General features: G+C 55.7%; 1 protein-coding gene across 1 annotated transcript in view; it reads right to left on the bottom strand.

Moving 5' to 3' along the window:
- The window catches only part of ATP11A (ATPase phospholipid transporting 11A), a 104,390-nt gene that overhangs the window by 64,428 nt on the left and 18,062 nt on the right, over nt 1-21,900 (bottom strand). The gene's annotated exons all lie outside the window — the stretch shown is intronic.

The raw sequence follows: 21,900 nt of genomic DNA, 5'->3' as shown, positions 1-21,900 counted from the left end.
GCTCCCACATGCTCACGGTAGTGAAACACGGAAGCCTCTCAACGGGCTGTCCTCTGACAGATGGACAAAAGGACCATCCACATAGGAGAGCAGGTCCGGCCCCGGGGGCGAAGCACACGCCACCACAGGGGTGAGCCCGAAGACACCCCGTGAGAGCCAGACACGGAACGCCGTGCACGGTGCCGGACTGCGCCTACAGAAAGGTGCGGCGAGGCGAGGGGGCCAGGAAGGAGCTGGTGGCAGGGGCTGGGGTGCGGGGAGGACTAACAGGTGTGCGGCTTCTTTTCGGGATGATGGAGATGTCTGAAATTAGTGGCGGCTGCGGCACAACTCTGAGAATGAACTAGAAACGCACGCTTGCGTCCTTTCAAAGGTGCATGGTCTGCCCTGAATTTTATCTCGATGAAGCCTACCTTCATATCAAAGAAGTGGGTGAACTGTAATTTCTGTGATGGAAATGAAAACCCATTCTTGTTTTTTGCAATCTATCCAAGTTCAACATGTATGTAAGCCTCAGGGCCCTGTACTGCTTTTGAACTTTGAAGAATGACCAGACATCTTGGCACAGAGGAGGACACAACACACGGGGCTCTCCTGAGGACAGCACAGCAACCCCTCAAAGCAAACAGGGGGGCCTCCCCTCCCCGGCTCGCAGCCCCCAGGACACCTGCCCCCAGGCTGCCAGGCCGGTGCCTCCCCTCGGCACTGAGGTCTGCCCTGCAGCTCTGTCCCACAGCCCGTCACCCTCCCAGGTGACTCTAACCCCGAGCAGGACCCGGGTCTCGTTCTGGAGCAAGGGCTCAGCTCCCCCTCAGGCCCTGGCTCAGGGCAGGAAGGAACCAAAAGAGCAAAAGACGGAAACAATTCGCAGTCTCCACAGGAAGAGGATTTGAAACTATGTTTACTGGAGTCCAGACCTAGCATAAACGGTGGCTGGATCTTTGGAAGGAATGATTTGGTCAATGAATTTTGCATTTTAGCTGATAGTTCTGAGCCTTCAGCTAAGGGGCCAACCTTGCATGAGAGTCTGAAGGAAAAAGGACTGGGAAGGAGAGAGGAAGGGAAAAAGAAGAGCAGCGTGTGTGGGACGAGAGCCTGCGGCGTCAGGGAAAGCAGCGCCTGCCTGGGGACGCCCAGCCTCAGCCTCCGAGCTGACACCTGCGGCCCACCCTCCTCACACACAGGCGCCGGCGTCCTGCGCCGTCTGGACGGACGGCCTGTGAAAACTGTAGAGAGCTTTCCCTGCAAGTGCTGTGTTCGGGGTGATCTTTGAGCCACATGTGAGCAGCTGGCCTGCCAGATTTCAGAAAATGTGTCCTATCCGTTTGTTTTATGTCACATATCTGCAGAGAGCGAAGCCTGACACGTAAGAGAACTTAAGCAGCGTGCATCCGTGTTGTTGCCCTAGCGGGGACTCCGCACAGCACTGTATGCTGGGAGCAGCCCATTCTCTGGGACAAGCCCGACCCTGAGCTGCCCAAGAGTGCGGTGGTGCCCCGCCATGTGGCATCTCCACGGACAGATGCTGCAGACAGTGGGACGCAGCAACACAGCACGGGGGCACAGGGAGGCCACAGGCGGGGATGCATTCTACTGCTGGTTAACACGTTGGTGTGTGTATGACTTGTTCTTTGCTTCTGCTCCTGAGACCCTGCCCGTGTGGGTCAGCCTGCCAGGGCCCTCCCTGTGCAGAAAGCACCGGGTGGCGGGCAGTTCCACGGGGATGGGGACACAGCTCCGCAAGGCCTCTGGCTTTTCCCAATTCAACCCACTCTCCTGTGCAGGCTCGAAGGACCTGGCTGATGTGTCGAAACCCCAAATCAAACCGTGAAAAGATGAGGGCCAGCTCCCACCTGGGTAACCCGCCTGGCCTCACAGGTCCTGGGAAGGTGATGGACACAGACGCACAAGAGGACTGAACCTCCACGGGCACCGGCTCTGAAGGTGCCGCAGGGACAGAGCCCGCAGGGAGGGCAGCGCGAGGGGAGTCGCAACGCCTCACCTTGTTGGCAAGGGAGATCCGTGTCCATCCCCATGGCAACCAGAGACCAGAGGACGCCCGGCCTTTGTCTGTCGGGTGTCTGCGAGGCTCACCACACTCCCGTCCACACCCGCTCGTGGGGAGGCTGTGGGGGCAGAGCACCCAGACCCCGGGCTTGTGCAGCCCTGTTGGTGACACTCACAGTAACTGTGGTGACGACCTTTTATCCTCTGCTCAGAACCAGTGTGCCATTCAGCGTGATGTCTCCTGGGCAGGAGGTGCTCACGCGGCCAAGGAAATAAGCCACATGAAGTTGACTGTCAGAAACAATTCGACCAATACCTACTACTTTAAACCAGTAACTTACCGGATGTCAGAGCTGTTATGAAATAAGCAATGTGTTTTAATTTACATTTTCCCTTAGAAGATTACCAATTCCCACCCCTGGCCCATGTCCTCAGCATGTTTGGAAACTCTCCACCTCTGGACGGGCAGTCTGGGGGCGCTGCCGTCGGGTGCACACGGCCCAGCATCTGTTCACACCCCACGGCGGACTCGGCACACAGACAAGAATCGACCCAGGCGTGTCCTCCCCATGTCTATGCCCCGTTCTGTCATCACACTGGGAGGACCCCACGCAAACCCCTCCTCAGCGCTGCTGCCGGCGGCACAGTGTCCCTGCGGTGGGGCTGCCGGCTGCTAGGCAAGGGAAGAGCCTTCTCCCCAAGTCCCCGCGCACAGGGGCCACCGCGGGGCTGAGGGGCAGGAGGGGCCCTCGGCAGCCCGGGACCGCGACAGGCTGGGCGGGACTAAGCAGCCCCACATTTCATCCCAAAAGAAGCGATTTCAGATCTTTGCCCACAGTAGCAGTGTGGGCATCTTTATCATTTCTGTTATTAATGCTTAGTTATTAAGCCTTTAAAATATGTGGGATCCCCTCAGAAATTTCTTCGCACTAGAAGCATACTATACTTTGCTATTCAAAAGTCAGCAAAGATGCTCCACATGACTGGAAATTCATGAAGTCTGCCAGACGGGAGACTCGGGGCCCCCAGCGGCCGGCCCTGCCACGGGCCAGCTGAGGGCGGCCCCGCTCCAAGCCCCGGCCCACAGGGGAAGCGAGGCCCGCAGGCCCAGAGAGGAGACGGGCCCGGAGCTCCCCCTCCCGCCCCGGGAGGCCAATGGCCGCGCCCAACGGGGCTGCAGCCTCCCAACAGTCAGGCACAAGGGTGGAGGTCGGGACAGGGTTCGCTGAGGGGCCCACGGGGCGCAGGGGCGAGAGTTTGGGCTTCAGCCCATGGGGACAGCCTCCAGGGGGCCGCAGACCACGGCCCCTGTGTCCACGCCCTGTGCGTCCCCTCCCTTCAGGTGGGCAGGACCTGGCACCTGATTCTGACAGACAGACCAGGACAGCAATGAGGTTGGTTCCAGGACTGAGGTACAGAGGCCGCGGCCCGTGTTGGACGCCGACCTCCCTCCCTCTCCCTGTCTCTCGCTCTCTCCTCCTGTCTCTCTCCATCTCCCCACCTCCCTTACTCTCTCTCTCCATCTCACTGCCACTCTCCCCGTCTCTCCCAGTCTGCCCGGCCCCCGTGCTAGGGAAGCCGCTGCCCCGGGTGAGCCGTCCTAGCGGGAAGCCCTCATGCAGTGGCTGAGGACCTGAGCTGCATGCTGCACGGAGAGGACGCCCCCAGCCAGGCGTGGAGGGGAGACCCGGAGCCGGGAGGTGGGCACCTTTGTCGGACTACCCAACAATAAGTGACAAGCGGGTGACCTGTCACCGCAGCCCAGGCCGCGCATGTCAGGCCCCGTTTCATGAACCTGCCTCATCATCACTGCCATCTGTTTTGGTCAGATGCTCACCAGTAGTAACAGCTGAAAATCGACCTGCGTATAATTTCATGTTTTATGGGTTAAATTATACTTAATTTGTATATTGGTTCTGGTTTTATGGCATAAGTATAATTTAATGTTGCCAACATAAGTACTATTATGATAAAAATGGGTCAAGACTAGGGCTCTCAAAACTTCTCCAAGTTTATGCTGCTCTGATCAATGCTTCCATGGGGGAGGCCGTTCGGGGGACGCTGTTCTGTCAGCTTCGGTGCCAGCGACAGGACTGATCTCCAGGAAGGCAGGGTCTGCAGCTTGTACATTTTTAATCCCATGCACTTAAAATTAAAAAAAAGGAGTCGTGCAGTAGGGATGGGCTGAGTAGGTGAGGGAGCCTGGCAGGGTGCCTGGTGCCCGGGATGTCCCATAATCAGTCTGAGCAAATAAACACACATTTGCCTCAGCATAGAGGAAGCAACACTTAAACTGCATGGGGCAACGGCCCCGTGGTGGGGCTGGAGTATTCGGGGGTGTCTGGGATCTTACAGGAGATGTCTCCACCGGTGACATTAACGATGGTTGTGCCAAACATATACAGAATGTGTCACAGCGTCCGGGCCACACCCACATTCAATGCCAACTGCCAGGACCTCGGAATGTGACCTTATTTAGAAATGGGGTCTCTGAAGGGCGATGAGTTAAGATCAGGCCACACTGGTTTACAGTCGGCCTTACATCCAATGACTGGTGTCTTTATAAGAGAAAGGAGGTCTGGATGCAGACACACGGACACACACAGTGCAGGAGGAAGGCAGAGGCCAGGGTGGCAGGTGGGCAGTGGAGGACTGCCCGAAGTGCCAGGGGCATGCCAGGGGCGAGATGAGGCGGGAAGATCCTCCCCAGAGCCAGCGGGGTGGGGAGCACGGCCAGGCCGCCCCCTGATTTCGGAGTCTGGCCCCGGAATCCCAGCAGGGCGGATCTCCTCGCCTTCGGTCCCCACCCTGGGGCACCCCCACAGTGCCCTCTGTTTGGTCCCAGCATCTGGAGATGACCACAGTAGCTGTCCGACTCAATTTTACACTTGAATTTCTTCACATGAACACTCTTGTCTCTATTCTAACTGCTGTATGAGATCCACCGCTCACATTTAATTCAACAGCAGTAAAAAAACAAACCACATCAAAATGGACTTCAAAACCTAAGACACCTTTCCTGCTGAGCTTACTGTCCGAGCAGGCCTGTCAGCCTCTGCACTGGGGTCATCTGGGCCTGGACAAGCCAGTCATGGGCCGTCGTGCACCGTGGACCTCTGCTCATGGCACGCCAGGGGCACCACCAATGCTGACACCCCAAACGCAGGCCCCCCGGGGCTCAACCGCCCCCCTCCCCCCCGGGCACCGTGCTGCCAACCAGGCATGAGAAGTTTTAGACGACGGGCCGTGTCATCTACACGTTCAACCCTATTTCTCACTTACTTTTCAACCTTTGGTTCAAAAATGCCATCCACACTGATGTGTGTGATGTGTAAATGAGTTAGTCATTTTCCTAAAGCATTTCCGTCTCCGGAGTCACACATTTACTGACTGTAGTTCCCTTTGTTTCCACACTGATGACCGAGCTCCCTGTTGCCCAGGAAGATCGGGAACTTGCTGGCTGACACCCAATACTGGCAGCACGACTCACCCTCAGATCTGTCGTGTCGGGGGCTCCGTCCTCATCAGCTCACTGTCGGCTGCAGAAGCCACAGCCCTTCTCCTAACAAGTTCTACAAAGTAAGTTAATTTGGAAGAAGATAAAACAGTGATGGTATTAAAATTACGAGTTTTGCTAAACTCTATTCCTCAGCCTATTTGTGGCCCAGAAAATATTTTTCAAGGCTGCCATTCAAATTCGCCCTGTCCTGACGTGACTGCCCATGAAAATGGAATCTTCATTTGCGGCTGCTGGTCGGTGAGGACTTCCCGGTCCTGGGGAAGTGAGCCCGCACGCTCGCAATCTTCCTGGTGAGTCAAGGGCACGCAGCCCCCCAGCGCCCCTCCGTGGGCAGCCGCCACACCGCGGCCGGAGCCCATCAGGGGCCCCAGTCACACGGCCCTGGAAGTTCCTGGTGTTCCACTGGCCTGGCCGCAGCCTCTCTTCAGCAGATTTAGGATGGCAGGGACACGCCGTTTATCTGTGATGGAAAGTGAGTCGCTGGCACTCCAGCTTTCCTCCACGTTATTAAGCCACATTAGGGTACTTTGGTAGAAATGTGTGGTTTATTCCACTTAGAAGGCAATTAAGTTTGTACAGACAGAACCTCTCTAAAATTCCCCATTAATTTTCTCGCATAGAAATCATATTCAGTCAGCCTGGAGCTGTGTTTAATGCCACAGAAGATGCCTGGAGGCCAGGGGATGGAGGGGGTGGGAGGGCGCATGCTCAGGCACACACCGCTCTGCCCCCGTGGCGGGCTCCGGCGGGCAGGCTTTGCCAAACCCCCACCTCCTCCCCTCAGTATCACATTGCTCCGTTTTTTTCATAGTATTTATCACTGCCTAAAATTACCCTCTTTGTTTATTTTTTCATTAAGCTCCATGGGAGTGGAGGAGCTCTTATCTGGCTTCTTCACCTTTGAATTGTGCCCAGCACACAGTAGGTGTTCAGAAATCTTGGTTGTTTTGGAAATGCAGACAAAACGCTTGCTCTGTTTCCCTTCTTCAGAACCAGCTTTAGAAATGACGTGGGACCCTTGTCCAGGGCCTGAACACTACATGCCCCAGCCTGGAACCTTCCTAAGGTGGCTACAGGGCCGGCTCCTTGTGACCACTGGGGTCTCCACGCAGGCCGCCCGCCGCCCATCCCCACCCCCACACTGGGTGGCTGGCTGCCCCCCACCTGGCCACCCTACCACCCCACCTCATCTCCCCCTCGCCAACCCCATCGCCCCATCATCCCCTCGTGCCTGGCACAGCAGGAGGGGCCACCAGCTATTCTTAAACTCCAGGTATACACCACGTATACTCTTTTGTATGCGTGATCTATTTCATGATAAAACTGTTTACAATCTCTTCCCCCAAAGTGCTAAAAAGTAAAAGATTTTTGTTTTTTGGTTTTTTTTTAGAAAAGTGTGGCATCAGAAATTGAAGGTAGGGGACAGTGAAGACAAATGCCAAGTTGCTGTGAACCTGGTACTGCTGGGCTGAAGTGCAGAGATGGTGCGGATACACCACGCAGGCCACGTGGCACGCCCCCAGCCCATGGGGCCCCAGCTCCATCCCACCCGGCCTCACGGACTCACCAGGGGCCCTGCACCAACATCACCACTCCGCATGCATCCTGTGACAGGGTGGGGGTGGGGGTGCTGTCTTTAACAAATCTGAGATGTTAAAAAGACACAGCCTGAAGCTCTTCTAGCCATCAGGGCCGACCACATGCTGAAATTTTAATGGTGCAAGTACTGGAGATACTGACCCACGAGCAGCATTTTCTGCCTGATAATATGGATTTAGACATTTTTAACATCTTACCTACAGGTGACTAGCCGACAACACAATTGCTTATTCAGATGAACAAAAAAAGCGTAAATTCCCATAATTTAAAAATTGCATTCGTGTTTATGATTACTTCTCAGAATAAATGTCTACTATATGACCACCAGCATTAAAAGGTTTCAGGAAGACCCACCTTGTGTGGGGCCCTGTAATGCCCCCCGGCTTCTGCCTTGATGCTCTATAAACCTGGCCCAGCCCTTGCGTTTCAGATCCTCCTCTTTCTGCACACAGTCCTACGTGACCTTTTCCTTTTTCTTTTTTTGCAAGAAGCTGCAAAGGACCTATGAGATGTGTGCATAATGCACTCTCTAAGAAAAGCACTGGTTCTTTGAAACACGGCCAAAAAAACTATTTGGCATCTGCAGGATCTCAGCATAATTGTCCCACCTGCTGAGCGGAGTGAGTCCTTTGCCCATCAATGGCTGGGCTCCAGGATGCGGGGCTTAGCTGCTGGCCGGACAGGCGCTGCGCACACACTTCGCTGCCACCATCCCCCTTGGCGCCCCCTTCTCTGATGGGCCCCGAGTTGGGGCTGCAGGTCAGCAGTGCCTTCCCTGGCTCCCTTTGTGATCCATGTGCTCCCGCACCTTACACGTCACCTTAGTGACCCACCCCACGTCCAACTGCTGGCGCTGACTGAGCCGAGCACCATTTGCCAACTGCCCCGCCAGTTCGCCCGGCAGCTGCCACCTGCCACTATCAACCGTCCCCACTCGGGAGAGTGTCCCCTGCAGCCCCTTCCGCTCACATGGCTGTGCCTGGGGCTGGTACATCAGCTCCACGTAGGGAGCTTTAAACACGTGGCAGGACTGCTCCACAACACAAACCAGCCAACCAAAAACGGGCCCTGGGCTCGAACAGACATTTCCTCAGAGAAGCTCTGCAGATGGCCAGACAGCACATGAAAAGATGCTTTATGCCATTAATCATTAGGGAAACGCAGATCAAACCCACAAGGAGATACTGCCTCACTGGAAAACCAGAAAATAACAAGTGTCCGCAAGGATGTAGAGAAGCTGGCCATGTGTAGAGAAACAGAATATAAACTGTTGCAGCCTCCATGGAAAATAGCGTAGAGGTTCCTCAGGAACTTCAACACAGAACTCCTGCAACCCAGCAACCTGGCTTCTGGGTATCTACTGAAAAGAACAGACAGCAGGGTCTCCAAGACATTGGTACACCCGTGTTCACAGCTGCGTCACTCACAACAGACAAGATCTGACACCCAAATGTCCACCAGTGGCCGAGTGGGCAGAGAAGTATGGCCCATCCACGGTGGAACAGTGCTCAGCCCCGAAAAGGAGGAGACGACAGCACCTGCTGAGTGGGGTACGCCAGGCCCGGAAGGTGAGGCACGTCACAGACAGAATGTGGATGGCGGGGCTGGGCCCGGGGCGGGGGGAGGAGGAATTCAGGGGGTGCAGCTTCCTTTCTGTAGGATGAAAAGTCCTGGGGGCTGTTGCACACCACTGTGACGACATTAGCTGTGCGCTGTACACTTAAAGAAGATGGTGGACTTCATGTTGTGTGTTCCTGACTACAATTTAGAAATTATTAAAAGGAAATAAATGTCTGGGCCCTACCTCTCAGAGCTTCTAATTCACTGGGGTGGGCAAGGGGAGAAGTTCAAAGTTTTCCTATGATCCCAACGTGCAGCCATGACTCGGAACATGCATAGATTATATGTGAAAATAAAAAATATCTTTGTAAATGAGCAACATGTATTCACTGTATATGTTTTTATCCCCTGCATATTGGGGGGCATGGTGTGTGCTCAGTATATAGGAAACATTCACCTAACTGCCGACTGAATAAAAGACTGAAAATGTATTTTAAACATGGGGCTAAAGTCATAAGTAGCTAAACTCTGCTGTGAATTCTGTTGCCAATTTACCAGACCAACAGGGCTGTCGGCTGCCCAGTGAGCAGTCTCCCCACGGGCAAGCAGCGGTGTGGACCTGTCACTGCAGCTGGGCATGAATTCAGCACATCTGGGGTACTCCTCACACCCTTTAACTTGGGTCCTGGAGCAGCTGGGGGGCAGCCGGGGAAAGAGGAGCAGACGCCAGCCAAGCCGGTGCTGCACACAGCTCGTTTCTTTCCTTCCTTTTAGCTAAGGAGGAAAACGTGAACCGATGGACACATGGAATTTGCTCTGTATTCTCGAGCTGTGTGTCCAGACTGAGGATGGCCGCCCTCCTGAGGGACATAACAGATGCGGCCACAGCTGGGTGTGTAGTTCAGAAGGAGAGACAGCCTCCGACGCGCTGACGGGCAGCTGGGCTTTGCAGAACCTTGTCGGCACAGGGCTGCTGGCATGGGGCGGGCATGGTGGCTCTGCAGGCCGGGGTCGCGCACTGTGATGCCGCCAGGGGCACTTCCCCATCGTAAACAGCTTGACCGCCTCAGATATAAAGGCCACCTGCAAAGTGCACCTGAAGCCCACGGGCGGGCTTCTGATGAGGCGACCTACCCCACCTCACCGGGTGAGCGCGGCAATTGCACATCTAAGCACAATGTCAAGAGCCAGTTTGCACCCTCACGGCCTCTTCGCGTACTCGGCCCTCTGAGCACTGTGAGCGGGAGAAGAACGGGGCAGGGAAGGCAGGCAAGCCAGGAGCCGCGAGGCTGGTCCCTCCAGCTGCAGCCGCAGCCCCCCCGGATCAAGCTGCCTCCTTGCCGCCCAGCCAATGTCCATGGGCAGTGTTAGCTCACACTCTTTTCACTTGGTCTGAAACACCCCAATTTCAAGTGACATTTTCAGACATAATTTTGTTTATTTAAAAAAAATTTACTATAGACTCTCCTTAAGCTAAAGCTTATTCAACATGATGGAATTCACGTTAATGCACCTGTGGATAAAGTGAAGTTTCCTGTGGCCAGAATTCTCACCTGGCCCTGGTTGGCTGGCTCACTACACACGTGTGGGCAATATGTTGCTATTGACTCTATAAAGAGCCCCACCCAGGGCACTCAGTGACATGGGGGCACAGCTGTAAGACTACAGGAGAGCAGAGCAGAGGCTGGAGTGGGGCAGCGCCGAGGACAGACTGAGACGGCGGTGCGGGCAGAGGGGCCCAGAGGCAGAGACCGGCTTGCTGCCTGCAGACTCGCTCTGAGTGGACGGGATTCTAGTGACTGACCTGCCACCTGGGAATAAAGTTGGGTATAACCCTTTCACCCCAAGAATGTTCTACTGTCATTTCTTTGGTCACACTGAATCCACAACAAACTTGTCTGGGACTGAAATCCATCGGCAAGCCAGCAGCTCAGCACCAGCCTGTCCCCTGGGGGTGTGTTTAAAGCTGCAGGCATACTTGGAGAAGGACCGCGTGGCCTTTGTGATTTCCAGGGTCATGGTTTCAGGGCTTAAATTTAAAATGGTTCCCAATGTTTTCTTTAACATAGTCAATCTCTGAGCACAGCTGTGGGCAGGAGGGACACCCCCCCCTGCACTTCACGCGCTAGAAGGGGGACTCAGGGCCAGCCTGGAGGGACAGTGCGGCGGAGGCCCACTCCCAGCAGGAACACCTGCGGTGGGGAGGCGGGAGGGGCCGCGGCAGTGGGCCTCGCAGGCACCGGGCGGCGGAGGGGAGGCCGGCGAGTGCCCTCTGCCAACTGATAACCGAGGAAAGCCCGCCCACTCTGAGGACTCTACTCGGGGTCACCACATGGGGGCACAAAGAGGGCCTTTATGTCTGAGGGGGACAAAAACTACCCCGAGACCACTCAGGGAAAGTGTAACAAATCGACACACAGAAGATGCTCACGCCCCGCCCTTCCAGGTCACCCCAAACCTGGTAAGGGATACTTCCTGGGTCTGTCATCAACTCTTTGCCAACTGACACACTGCCTTAAAAGGTGGGCATTTCTCAGCAGCAAATTCACCCTCCACAGAGATGGTTCAGTTCCAGTGGGATTATGCTACAATGACCTGTTTCACCCGGCGCAGAATGTTTTAAAATGTGCAAGTGGCAACACCTGGAACGCGCACCACTGGTGTACTCGTAACCAAACGCCACACAAACCCACCTCCCCTTTCTCTTTCAGACACCTGCAGAGTCCCGGGCAAGTCCCCGACATCCTGAGAAGCCCTCCAGAGGGCCGACGTCCTGTTTTTGACCTCCAGGGGCCACACGCAGAGACCACAGGAGAAAAGCGACTGCTCACTTTTCCCTTGAACTATACGTGTCAGCTTAGACTTGTTCTCACGCCCCCTCGGCTGCAGCTTCTGGGCGGAGCCTCTCCAGGGCCATTTCCAGGTGCTCATTGCTAATCAGCACACAGACCTCCCACCTCGGTAACACTGCAGTCACTCCACGAGGCAGACGCCCCATGAGACCGACACACCGCACCTCGGTCAACCGACCAGAGGGCATCGCGACCACGGTGCCGCTCTGAGCCTCCCCCACGGGCGCGGAGCAGGCCACTGACCAGGCTTCTCAGACACGCTCTGCACCTGTACCGACGCCAGCAGCCCCTGCAGCACACCATCAGCTTCTACGTTACATTCCTAGAACTTTGGGGCCTTTCCGTCTACTGTATATGCAAGAAAGGACTGAAAAATGCATGTTCTGTGAGTGGAAAGCCACACCTCTGAAGGGTCAGAATCCAAAAAGTACCTTGAGTGGGAGAACTGCACATGCCGTGGCCAGCTGCACACACGGAACACGCAGTGGGCATAAAAGGAAAGTAGGCGCGCCTGGTAGCTTGTGAGGAAGACAGCTGCTGTGCCCCGTGGGTACCTGGCCCATGGCCTCATGTAAGTCATTGTAATTAGCATCTCCACCCTGGTCCAGACACCAAGTGGGGGGTGCCGGCAATCTCTACATGGGCCTGAACATCTCTTAGAAATCTCCCAGAACAGCCTCAGGGACAGGACACTCTGGTTTTAGCTCTGAAAGCTCAGACACTGCCCTCTAGCCTCTGGGGCAGGACCAACCCACGGAAGGCTGGGTGCAAGCAGGGCTGGCAGAAAAGTCGCCCAAGCACAGCTGCAAAGTCAACACACAGCCACTGGCGATGGCCAGAGAGGGTCAGGCTAGAAGGGCAGACGAGGAGCATGGGGGTGGGGGCACACCGGAGAGCCCGCCCGCCTGGCGGGAACCGGCCACCTGCCCCCCACCTGGCACCTGCAGCCAGGCCCTTGGCTCCCGGGCCACCCACCCTGCACTACAGCCCCGGGGCTCTCCTTCCCAGGCCCCACCCCTGAAACTCCCCGAATCTGTGGAAACGTGGCTGCTGTTTGCTGTGACTTCATGTCCTAAAACTGACCTAAACAGAAAGACAAGAGTCCCATGTAAAGTCATCCCTATGGTCACCACCTTTTCCTTGCCAGATCTCAAGCAAACACAGACTCAGAACACAACAGCCTAAAAATGCACCTGCACCATCCGACAGCTGAATTTCATCCTTAGTGGCGGCAGAGGAGCATGGTACCCGTGGCTGGGCAGCATCACCCTCAACGTGGCACATCAGGCCATGGTGGCTGCTGCTCGTGGCTCATCTGCCACAACCAAGGGGCCGCCTGGACTGCGGGGCGGGGGTCCCGCGTGTCATGCGGTGACAGGAAGCCATCCTGGGTGGCATATGGGGACCGGGAGACCGGTGGTGATGAGGTAACCCAGTTATGCTGAAAAATGAGTTCCCAGCAAGCAAGGCTCACCTGCTGAGATGCACGGAACGACGTCTCAGGTGGACACCTTCCTCTGCAGCCCAGGGCTGTGACCCATTTTTAAAGCTCCTTCTAAAAGGGTACCAAATGCACAGCTGCGCAAAGGAGGACATGATTTTACCCTAACCCTACAGGTGACGCTGCCGGAGGCCAGAGACAACTCAGGGAAGAGTCACTTCAAAGGTAGTTTTACCTGATGTTATTCAAGCTGAAATTTATTCTAATGCACTTTCCCACAAACCTGAATTTCCATGACAAATAATGAGTTTTGCTCAGAAGCCCCCAGCTTGGTGTGGAGAGCGCTGGGACGGGAGGCTCCGTGAGCACGGCTCAGCCTCACTGGTCAACACTCTGCTCAGCGCACTTAGTTTTCATGACAGCTTTGTAAGATTGTATTAATTATTATTGTTATCAGGCTATTCTTGAGAGAGAAGCACGTGAGGCATCTGAAAGATAGTAAGTTTAACTCGAGCAAGAATCTGCTGCCACAGCCCCTACCTCTGACCACTCAGCTTTCAGATTATTTTTATGAAGATAATAAAGTCACGGCAAATCCAGATAAGAAAGGAAATGGCCCCTAACACCCTACTAACAGGCGTTCTCTTCACGTTCGCATATTCTGCCTTGGACCACGCATGAATACAATACACAGCAACGTATAAATGCACTTTCACACTCCAGCTCGTTGATGCCGCTGTTTCGGGATGAACCGCACAGCAAACTGGAGGGTGGTAAAGATGCCCAGTTCGGTGCTGCCTGGAAATGGACGGTCTGCCCAGCGGGTTTTAGCCGCAGTCCCCATCTCTGGTACTCATGCCAGTCGCACAGCTGCAGATTCACACAGGGCATGTGTTCACCTGCTGAACCTCATCATTCCGTTGCAAAGAACTACTCACACTTGGAACTGAACACGGTCAGACCCTTGCAGTGTGTGATGAACCCTAGTTCTTCTCTGGAAGAATTCCCATAGTGAATGTGATGTTATTTTAATCCTAAAAATCCCCCTCCTGTGGATTTTCCAAGAAAATGAAGTATTATCTAACAAAAAGGCCGAATGTTCAATCAAGCTAATTACAGGTAACTACAAAGCATGCACTCGATCAGTAAGTCCCTAGGGACACACTTGCATGCTTAAGTCATGCACACCTCACAGTTCTTCCGATGAGATGCTTCCAGAGGGAGGCTAGCCTTAAAAGATGACAATTTTCCTACACTGGCCAGAAGCAGAAACCTTCCCTCCAGCTTGGCCAGGCCCAGAGCTGTGCTCAACATGAGGGGGCACCCAGTGTGGCGCCTGACCCACCTTCCTCCTCTCCCCAGGCCTAGGGGAGCTGCAGCCTAAGGCAGAGCCTGGCCCCCACACGTGCCAACTAACTTCCAAGTCATGCCCACCTGTCCTGCTCACCTCGAAACTGCTCCCAGGGTGGCCTCTGGGTCGTCCTCAAAGCCCTCCTGCCAGCAGCGGTGGACAACACCCCCACCGTGGTGCTCAGTCCCCTTTGCCACCCTTGATGTGAGTGCCACACGTCTGCCAGATACTCAGGGCTCCAAGGACCACATGCCCTTCTGACCGCTCATGCTTCCAGTCACAACGTGATCTGAGCTATGACCCTCCCAGGCCAGCGCTGCAGAAGGCTGGCATTGTAAAGCTACAGGAGTCTTCCAGAGGACAGCATGGTGCCAGAAAGAGGGGATGTTGACAGTGAGTGTCTTCAAGGCCATTCAATGGCTGCAGGTGGCCCACTGTGGCCCCCCGGAAGGCTCTGGTGGCCTTGAACTGAGGAGAAGCCGCTCAGGAGGACTCCAGACCCCACAGCCATTCTCAGCAACCAGAGTGGACAGTGTTTATAGGACAGCCCACTTCCCTCCTCCCCCTAAATCCCCAGGTCTCCCACCTGCTCAGAGGAAGCGAAAGCTGTCCCTGGCCCAGGACCCCACCCAGTGGCTCTCTGCTGGGGCACACCACCCTCCCTGCCACGCCACCTGAGGCCTTTGCAGGCATCAGCCTTGCAGGGACCCCTGCCTGGACAGGCACAGGGCCCTCAGGTCTCCCCACATGCGTGGGCTCCGTGTTCACAAGTGCAGGCTCAGTCTAGCACCCACCCACTGGAGGCTGCCCCACAGCGCTGACCACTCGGGACTCTATACTTCAATGCACATGCCACTAAAAAGTAACTTAGGTTCCAAAGTGTCCACCCCAGACGAGCAGTTCAGGCTTCTCCTGAGCACCCAGATGCCATCAAGGAACACCACCACTTCTGCCCTGAGAAGCCCCTGCTGCCAATCCCAGCAACTCCAGCCACGGGGTCATCACTGTGACCTCAGAGCCTCGTCTGAACGCCGTGTGCATAGAATGGTATATAATTTGTGCTTTTTCTGTCCTGCTTCTTTGCTCAATACCAGTCTGAGAGTCACAGGTGCTGCTCATTCCTCTTACTCCATGTGCACTACGTCACAGTACGAACACGATGTTTTTTCTACTGTTGACGTATGAGTGGGCTGTTTCCAGATGCACGTATTGAACTTCACTGGTATCACCAGCTGTCTGAAGTGGCCCCTGGCTGAACTTTGCCCGGCCATCCGGATGAGTTCCTGTGGCTGGCTCTGCATGCCTGCCAACACTTGGTACTGTCCACTGTGTAATCGCAGCATTTTGCTTACATCCAGTCTAGAACGGACACTATCATCTGTACACCATCAGGGCACAGATTTTCAAGACATGTTTCAAGTATCTGTCAAGCTGTACTAAAAGAAAACCTGTCACTCAAATCCATCATCAGTATTAGTTTTACATGCTATAAACTACCCTGATTTCCATTTGTGTGCTCAAGTTAACTTTTTCTGTGCAAACCTCAGAATTTTTCCTGTTGTTTACAGCTTCACACTGATTTTTTTCTGGATTCCACGCAGGCTGCCTCATATTCTTCTTGGAAGCAGACAGACAGAAACCCTAATGAGCTGCTCTTCTTCTTGACATTACCTGACCCTCGTAGCTGAGGGTACTGGCGGCTTGGATTACAATTACACTATTTTTTAGAAATTGAGGCATATGTAAAAAGCCGTTCAAATGTGGGGACTGCTAGCTCAGAGAGGCTGGCCTTCCATCTCCACTGGATTGGCCGCCCCGTGCAGCAGTGGGGGGCTGCTCCCCGCGCAGGACAAAGGGCCTCTCTGTCCTGTCATGACGCAGACACAGTCCTCCTGCTGCCGCCTTGACAACACACCTAGTGACGAGACTGCGCAGGAGAAATGTGCAAGTACCGGGTCTCATTTGTGACTGGTATTTGCCTTATCAGTTTGTTTGCTTTTTATCCAGTACTGCCAGGTTTTGGTTGTTTAAACAGTGTGAAGTGGGACTCAGGTTTCTGGGCACCTGAAACCTGATATTCGCCCAGATGCAGTTTTTTAGTTTGCAGACTATTTAAGACAAATTTTACTTTCATCTTAAACTTCTGGCTACTGCAAATTCTTTGAAGACAAACCTACTGCAGTCCTGTGTGTGTGTGTGTGTGTGTGTGTGCGCGCATGCATGTGTATAAAATAACATATAAATACACAGCCATGAGTATAATTAACATATACATATACACCATCGTCTCTCCTGGATTAAGTCACCTGCAGAGAGTCCATCTCAAAGGACAAGAACGCCAGAGGCCCAGGCAGACCTGTGCACAGAGGCGTGGCTGTGAGCGTTGGTATCGGGAGATGGAGACGCTTTGTGAGCAGTTCGATCATCACGACGTCCCATCTGAGATGCAGACCATGTCCCCCAACACATGGGGTGTATCAGAAGGGCACCCAGCATGGCTGGCATCCAGCAAGTACACCGGGAAGGCAGCCATAAGGAGGCCACTGGGTACATGAGCCCAGGACTAATATGGGTCCGCGCATTCCTGCTCCAGCGTTTACATCACACTCGCCCCCTGCTCCATATGGCTGCTGCCTGCCACCTAGGTCGTCAAGCCCCTGCAGCCTTGAAGAAGGGGGCAGCCAGCTCTGCTCTACACCCGTCAGCACTTCCTCCATGATCTCAGGGAGGTGCCTGGCCACTGAGAAATACACATGGGAGTCCTGGAAGGGCATTTGCAGGCACAGCTAATGCTCTGAGGACAGCACTGTGCTTCCATAGCTCAATTACAACACTGTATTTTGAGAAGAAAAATGTGTACAAAATATAAATAACTTGTAAAGAAGCTGTCCATCGCTTCAGCATCAGTCACCCAAATTAAACAGAAGTCCTAATTAAACTGAAGGAATCTGTGCCCGTAAGGGGATGCTCCCAGACTGGCATCCCTCCGGCTTCCCCACCAAGGGCAGAAGAGGAAGGCAGAGGGCACGCAGGAAGAAGACCACGCCCAGATCCACAGGACTCCAACCTGCAACACACAAGTCTTTTCAATTTGTTTATTCCTACATTTTTATGCAAAGTTTTCACACTGTTGTACAACAAACCAGAATTTGTTTTAATTTTAAAACACTTTAAGTTGCCTACCTCTGAACAAAACGATGCCCCAGCAGATGCATGAGAGGCCCTGTGGTTCTCCTGCCCTGACGCTGGCAAACGCAGGAGCCTGGGGGCAGGGGCACAATCACACATGCCCGCCATCCCTGCTGAGGGGTGCGCACGGAACTCCAGACCAACCTCCTGGACAGGAGGCTCTGCCTGAGCCTTTATAACCACTCAGGGCTGGAGGCAGGCACAGGCCAAGAACATTCTCAGCCAGCCACCTTCTCAAGTGGGCAGCCACACTTCCATGTGACTCCCATGGTGCCGCGTCCCCAAGTGCGCTCCTGACCCGACACTTCACTGACAGGCTTCACCTGTCTGTGCGGCCCAGCCTGCCCTCCTACAGGCTTCCTCCCTCCTCTGACCAGACCCCACCTGCCCTTTGCACTGGCCCCTGAGTCTGGCACAGAGGCCTCACCTATTGTCCCCTATTCTCTGCCCTCCCCACTTCTCAGGGGACACACATGCCAGGCTGAGCAGTCAGCAAACAGACGCAAATCAGATCCTACCACGTGGAGCCAATCAACACTTACAGCATCATACTTACAACTCACCTGACAGAAAACAGGAAACCAATAAGCACAGTGCAGTTGATGAACCACGGAGGTGGCCCAGGGTGCTGGACGCCGTGGCTCTGAGCCGCTGCCTAGGAAAAAGCCGCGTGGCTAAGCAAGTAAACGTGTCGTCCTGTCTCAGCAAGAGCTCTGAGACCCAGCTTCCATGCTCAGATGGCATTTCTTCTTTTAGAAAGAAAGTATCTTTATCCAAATCAGAAAAGGCTGTGGTGCCAGCGGTCCCTACGCAGCCCTGCAGGTGCTCCTGAGCCCCTGTTCCCAGTAATCCTCACCATCTGACCTGTTAGAATTTTTTCTCAAAGAATTCCGCTCTTTGGGAGATGCACTGAGACCCCAAGTGTCTCTGGTATCACACAGACTCTGCAGAGAGGGTGGTCTGTGAGTAGCGAACGACCCTCATGAAAATCTGTGCAAACCAGGAAACACCTGGATATTTTACAGCAATTCCCCTCCAAATATTTGACAACACCCTAAAAGCTTCACCTTACAGAATCATTGACAAATACATGATTTGACCCAAGCCAGGCTCACCTGCTGGGTCAGGCAGCTCTCTGTATTGGGAAGACTGCAGCCCCCAGGTGGGAGGCATGCACTGACTTTTCCCTCTGTGAGCCCCTGCACCTCACTGGGCCCCCTCTGTAAGCTCCCCTGTACCCCCACTGTGAGCCCCTATACCACACTGAGTTCCCCTGTATCCCTGTGAGCCCCCCTGAACCCCACTGTTGAGCCCCCTGTTCCCTGCTCTGAGCCCCCTCTGTATCCACCTGCCAGTGTCCCACGTGTCTGACTCTGGGGGCAGGTGGGTGCCCCCTGCCCTATGACTTTATTACTGGAGAACAGGGATGTATGCACGTCAGTTCCTGCAGCTCTCGAGGAGGTAAGGGACATGTCGCAGTAGAAAATTCCTTCCACTTTTCCTGGGCAAAGAGGGAAAAGCACGGTCTCTGCGGTGGCCCAGTCACTCCCAGCACTGCTCGGCCAGAGCGTCTCCTCCAGATTCTTCCGACAGATTTTAGCCTAGCGAGGAGGCCAATTCTTACTTTTATTGTCTGGTTTCTTTGTTTTCCCAGAAGCTATCACGCTTGGCCCACGGTGGGTGCTCAGTGATTACAGGCTGGAGGAAGGGACGCCAAGTCACGTCAATGAACTCAGGGGACACAGACAAGAATTTTAAAGTTGCATATTAAACAAAAAGCTTGCAAGATCTTCCCACGTCCCGCGGCTTTAGACTCGAGGCTGTGAGGAAGAGCAGCCACGGAGGGCGGGCGCCTTTCCTTCCGACGGGCCCTCTCTCTTCTTAGCCTGAGCTCTTTAAACTTCAGGTGTGCACGTGAAGGTACACGACTCACACCACCACAAACCGCTGCTCATTTCTGCTCCTCTGAGCCCTTCCAAAATGCCAAGAGTGGGCCTTTCCTTCCCGTCTGCAACGCTCCCGGCTGATTCCTCTGCTCCCGGCCGCGCAGCATCAGCGCACACCGGCGGCAGGGACCTGAGCGTCGCACACTGGGGACCGTTCACGCTGGGCTCGGTCACCGCGAGCGGGGAGTCCGCCGAGAAATGACCTGGGCGGTGAAGTTCCTGTTGAGCGGTCCCCGCCGGCGGCGCCCGCCCCCTCCGCAGTGACCCCGCCCCCTCCCCGCCGGCGGCGCCCGCCCCCTCCGCAGTGACCCCGCCCACTCCCTGCCGGCGGCGGCTCCGCCCCTCCCGCGGCCCCGGGCGGCATCTCCCCCGGCGCCCGCCTGTCCTGGAAGACGCCTGCTTCCCTCTCCCCTAGCATGGCCGCCCGGGCACCGCAGGCATCCCACGTGCACAGGAGAGTCTAGCTCCCCGGGCGCCCCCCGCGCCCGCCCCGTCCGCGGCCCGTCCTCCCGTCGCCAGCTTCCCGGGTCGGCGTCTCCAGGCCACAGGGCGCTCCTCCCCCCCCCGGGACCTCGCAGGGTGGAGTCGGAAGGAGTTCCCGGCACTGGGCCTGAGGCCCTCGGAGCGTCCGGGGTGGAGACAGCCGAGAGCCGAGGGCCGGAAAGGTGCCCCTTCTCACCGAGGCGGCGGCACGGGAAGCTGGCTGATGTGGCAGGTTGCCTGGCACCGGCTACGTGATTGGGGGGCTGGAATTTTGGGTCACGCCTCTGGGGAGGGGTGAGGCCTGAGGCTGGGCCCTGCCAAGGGCCGGTGAGTCCGTCCATCCCCCCGCGTCCTGGAGCCCAAGAAAACCCCAGGGACGACCCCGGGGCCTCCCGGGTGGCTGCGCTCTGGGAGGGCATACAGCCCCCTCCCCACGCCCGGCCTCTCTCCTTGTGCCCTTTTATAATGAACCCGTGACCTGGGGGGGCCCAAGAGCGGCTCCGGCAAATCCACCAGGCCGTGGGGCCCCGATCCACCGCCAGTCGGAAGCCCGGCCACCACCTGAAGGCCCTGTGGGCTCTGAGGCCGTCTCCGGGTGGGTGGTGTCAGAACCCAGCTGAGTAGCAGGGCACCCGGCCCGCCGTGTCTGAGCACTGCCGGATGTGGCGATACCCCCAGTGGGACTGGGTCCCGAACCAAATTTACCCCGTCCCTGAGCTGTTTGGTTACTACATCACTGCATTCTAATTTTATGCAGGGGACCACCTGCCCTCCGTCATTACACACTGGGCACTTCTTACATGCAAAGTATTCTGAGGCCGCTAGGTAAAACCGAGGCACTTGTAGCTGCAGCTGGCCACCTTGGGCTGGCACATGAGGGGCATGTGAAGGGCAGAGAGAAGGAAAGAAACAGGAGGTGACTGTGTCGAGGTGGGGGCCTGGGTGCTCCCCACAGCCTGAGAAAGCGGGGCCGTTCTAGGTCCTAGGGGCCGTGAGAGGCGAGGTGAGAAACAGCCGCCAGACGGGGTCTCTCCCTGCCAGCCTTTCCCGCCTGTTCCCGTGGCTGGAAGCATTTGGCGCTCCCTTTGATCTACTGGAAGCGCGGAGGCGCCTGGCTGCCACCCCAGCAGTGGGCCAGCTCCCGGGGTGGGCGTCCAAGTCTCCTATAACTGTCACTGGGTGGAAGCAGGGGGGGAGTTCAAACCGTCCATCAGGAACCCACGGCCACTGCCTGGTAGGGACACCAACCATCAGCAGCGGACCAACCAAGAATCTGCCCGACTCAGCCAGGCTGCAGGCGGCAGCTGAGAGAAAGGAACGCAAGTAACTTGGACACAGACGGATTCAGACCCTGGCTCTGGGGGACGTGTCCAGCCTGGCCTGGTTCCTGGCATCGAGCTTCAGAAGACCAGGAACCTGCTGTGCGGCAGGAGGTCTGTTCTTCACAAGGAGCCCTTTACACAACAGCTGCTCCGGAGACTCGGGGGGCCCCTGGACAGTGTCAGGTGGGGACTAGCCACATACTGACTGCAGGGTCGGCACTGAGACCACTCAGCCCCCTGAGGGGCATGGGGAGCTTCCCGGGGACGGCAGGTAGGCAGGGGGTTGTAGCGCCCACACCCGCCATGTACCATTTGCTGAGTCGTGTCCTTTGTAGCAAACCTGGATTGTAAGGACTGTGCTTCCAGTGAGTTCTGGGAGCTGTTCTAGTAAAAGGTGGAGCCCCGGGGCTGGTGGCAACCCTGAATGGTGCCCCGTCAGAGGACAGACGACCCCGAGACTTGGGGATGGCATCCACAGTGGGGCAGTCTTGGGGGCTGAGCCCAACCCAGGGGGGTGGTCTGCATGCATCAGAGTACTCGGTGTCAGAATTGAACTGCAGGAACCCCCCGAGACCCCACTGGTGTCGGGGACCTGGTGTGAGACGGGCTCCCCCAGGTGTGATACCATGT

This window comes from Manis pentadactyla, chromosome 17 (genome assembly GCF_030020395.1).
Source record: "Manis pentadactyla isolate mManPen7 chromosome 17, mManPen7.hap1, whole genome shotgun sequence".
Taxonomy (NCBI): Eukaryota; Metazoa; Chordata; class Mammalia; order Pholidota; family Manidae; genus Manis; species Manis pentadactyla.
The sequence above is the reverse complement of the archived record's forward strand: the minus strand, read 5'-3'. Positions and strand labels throughout refer to the sequence as shown.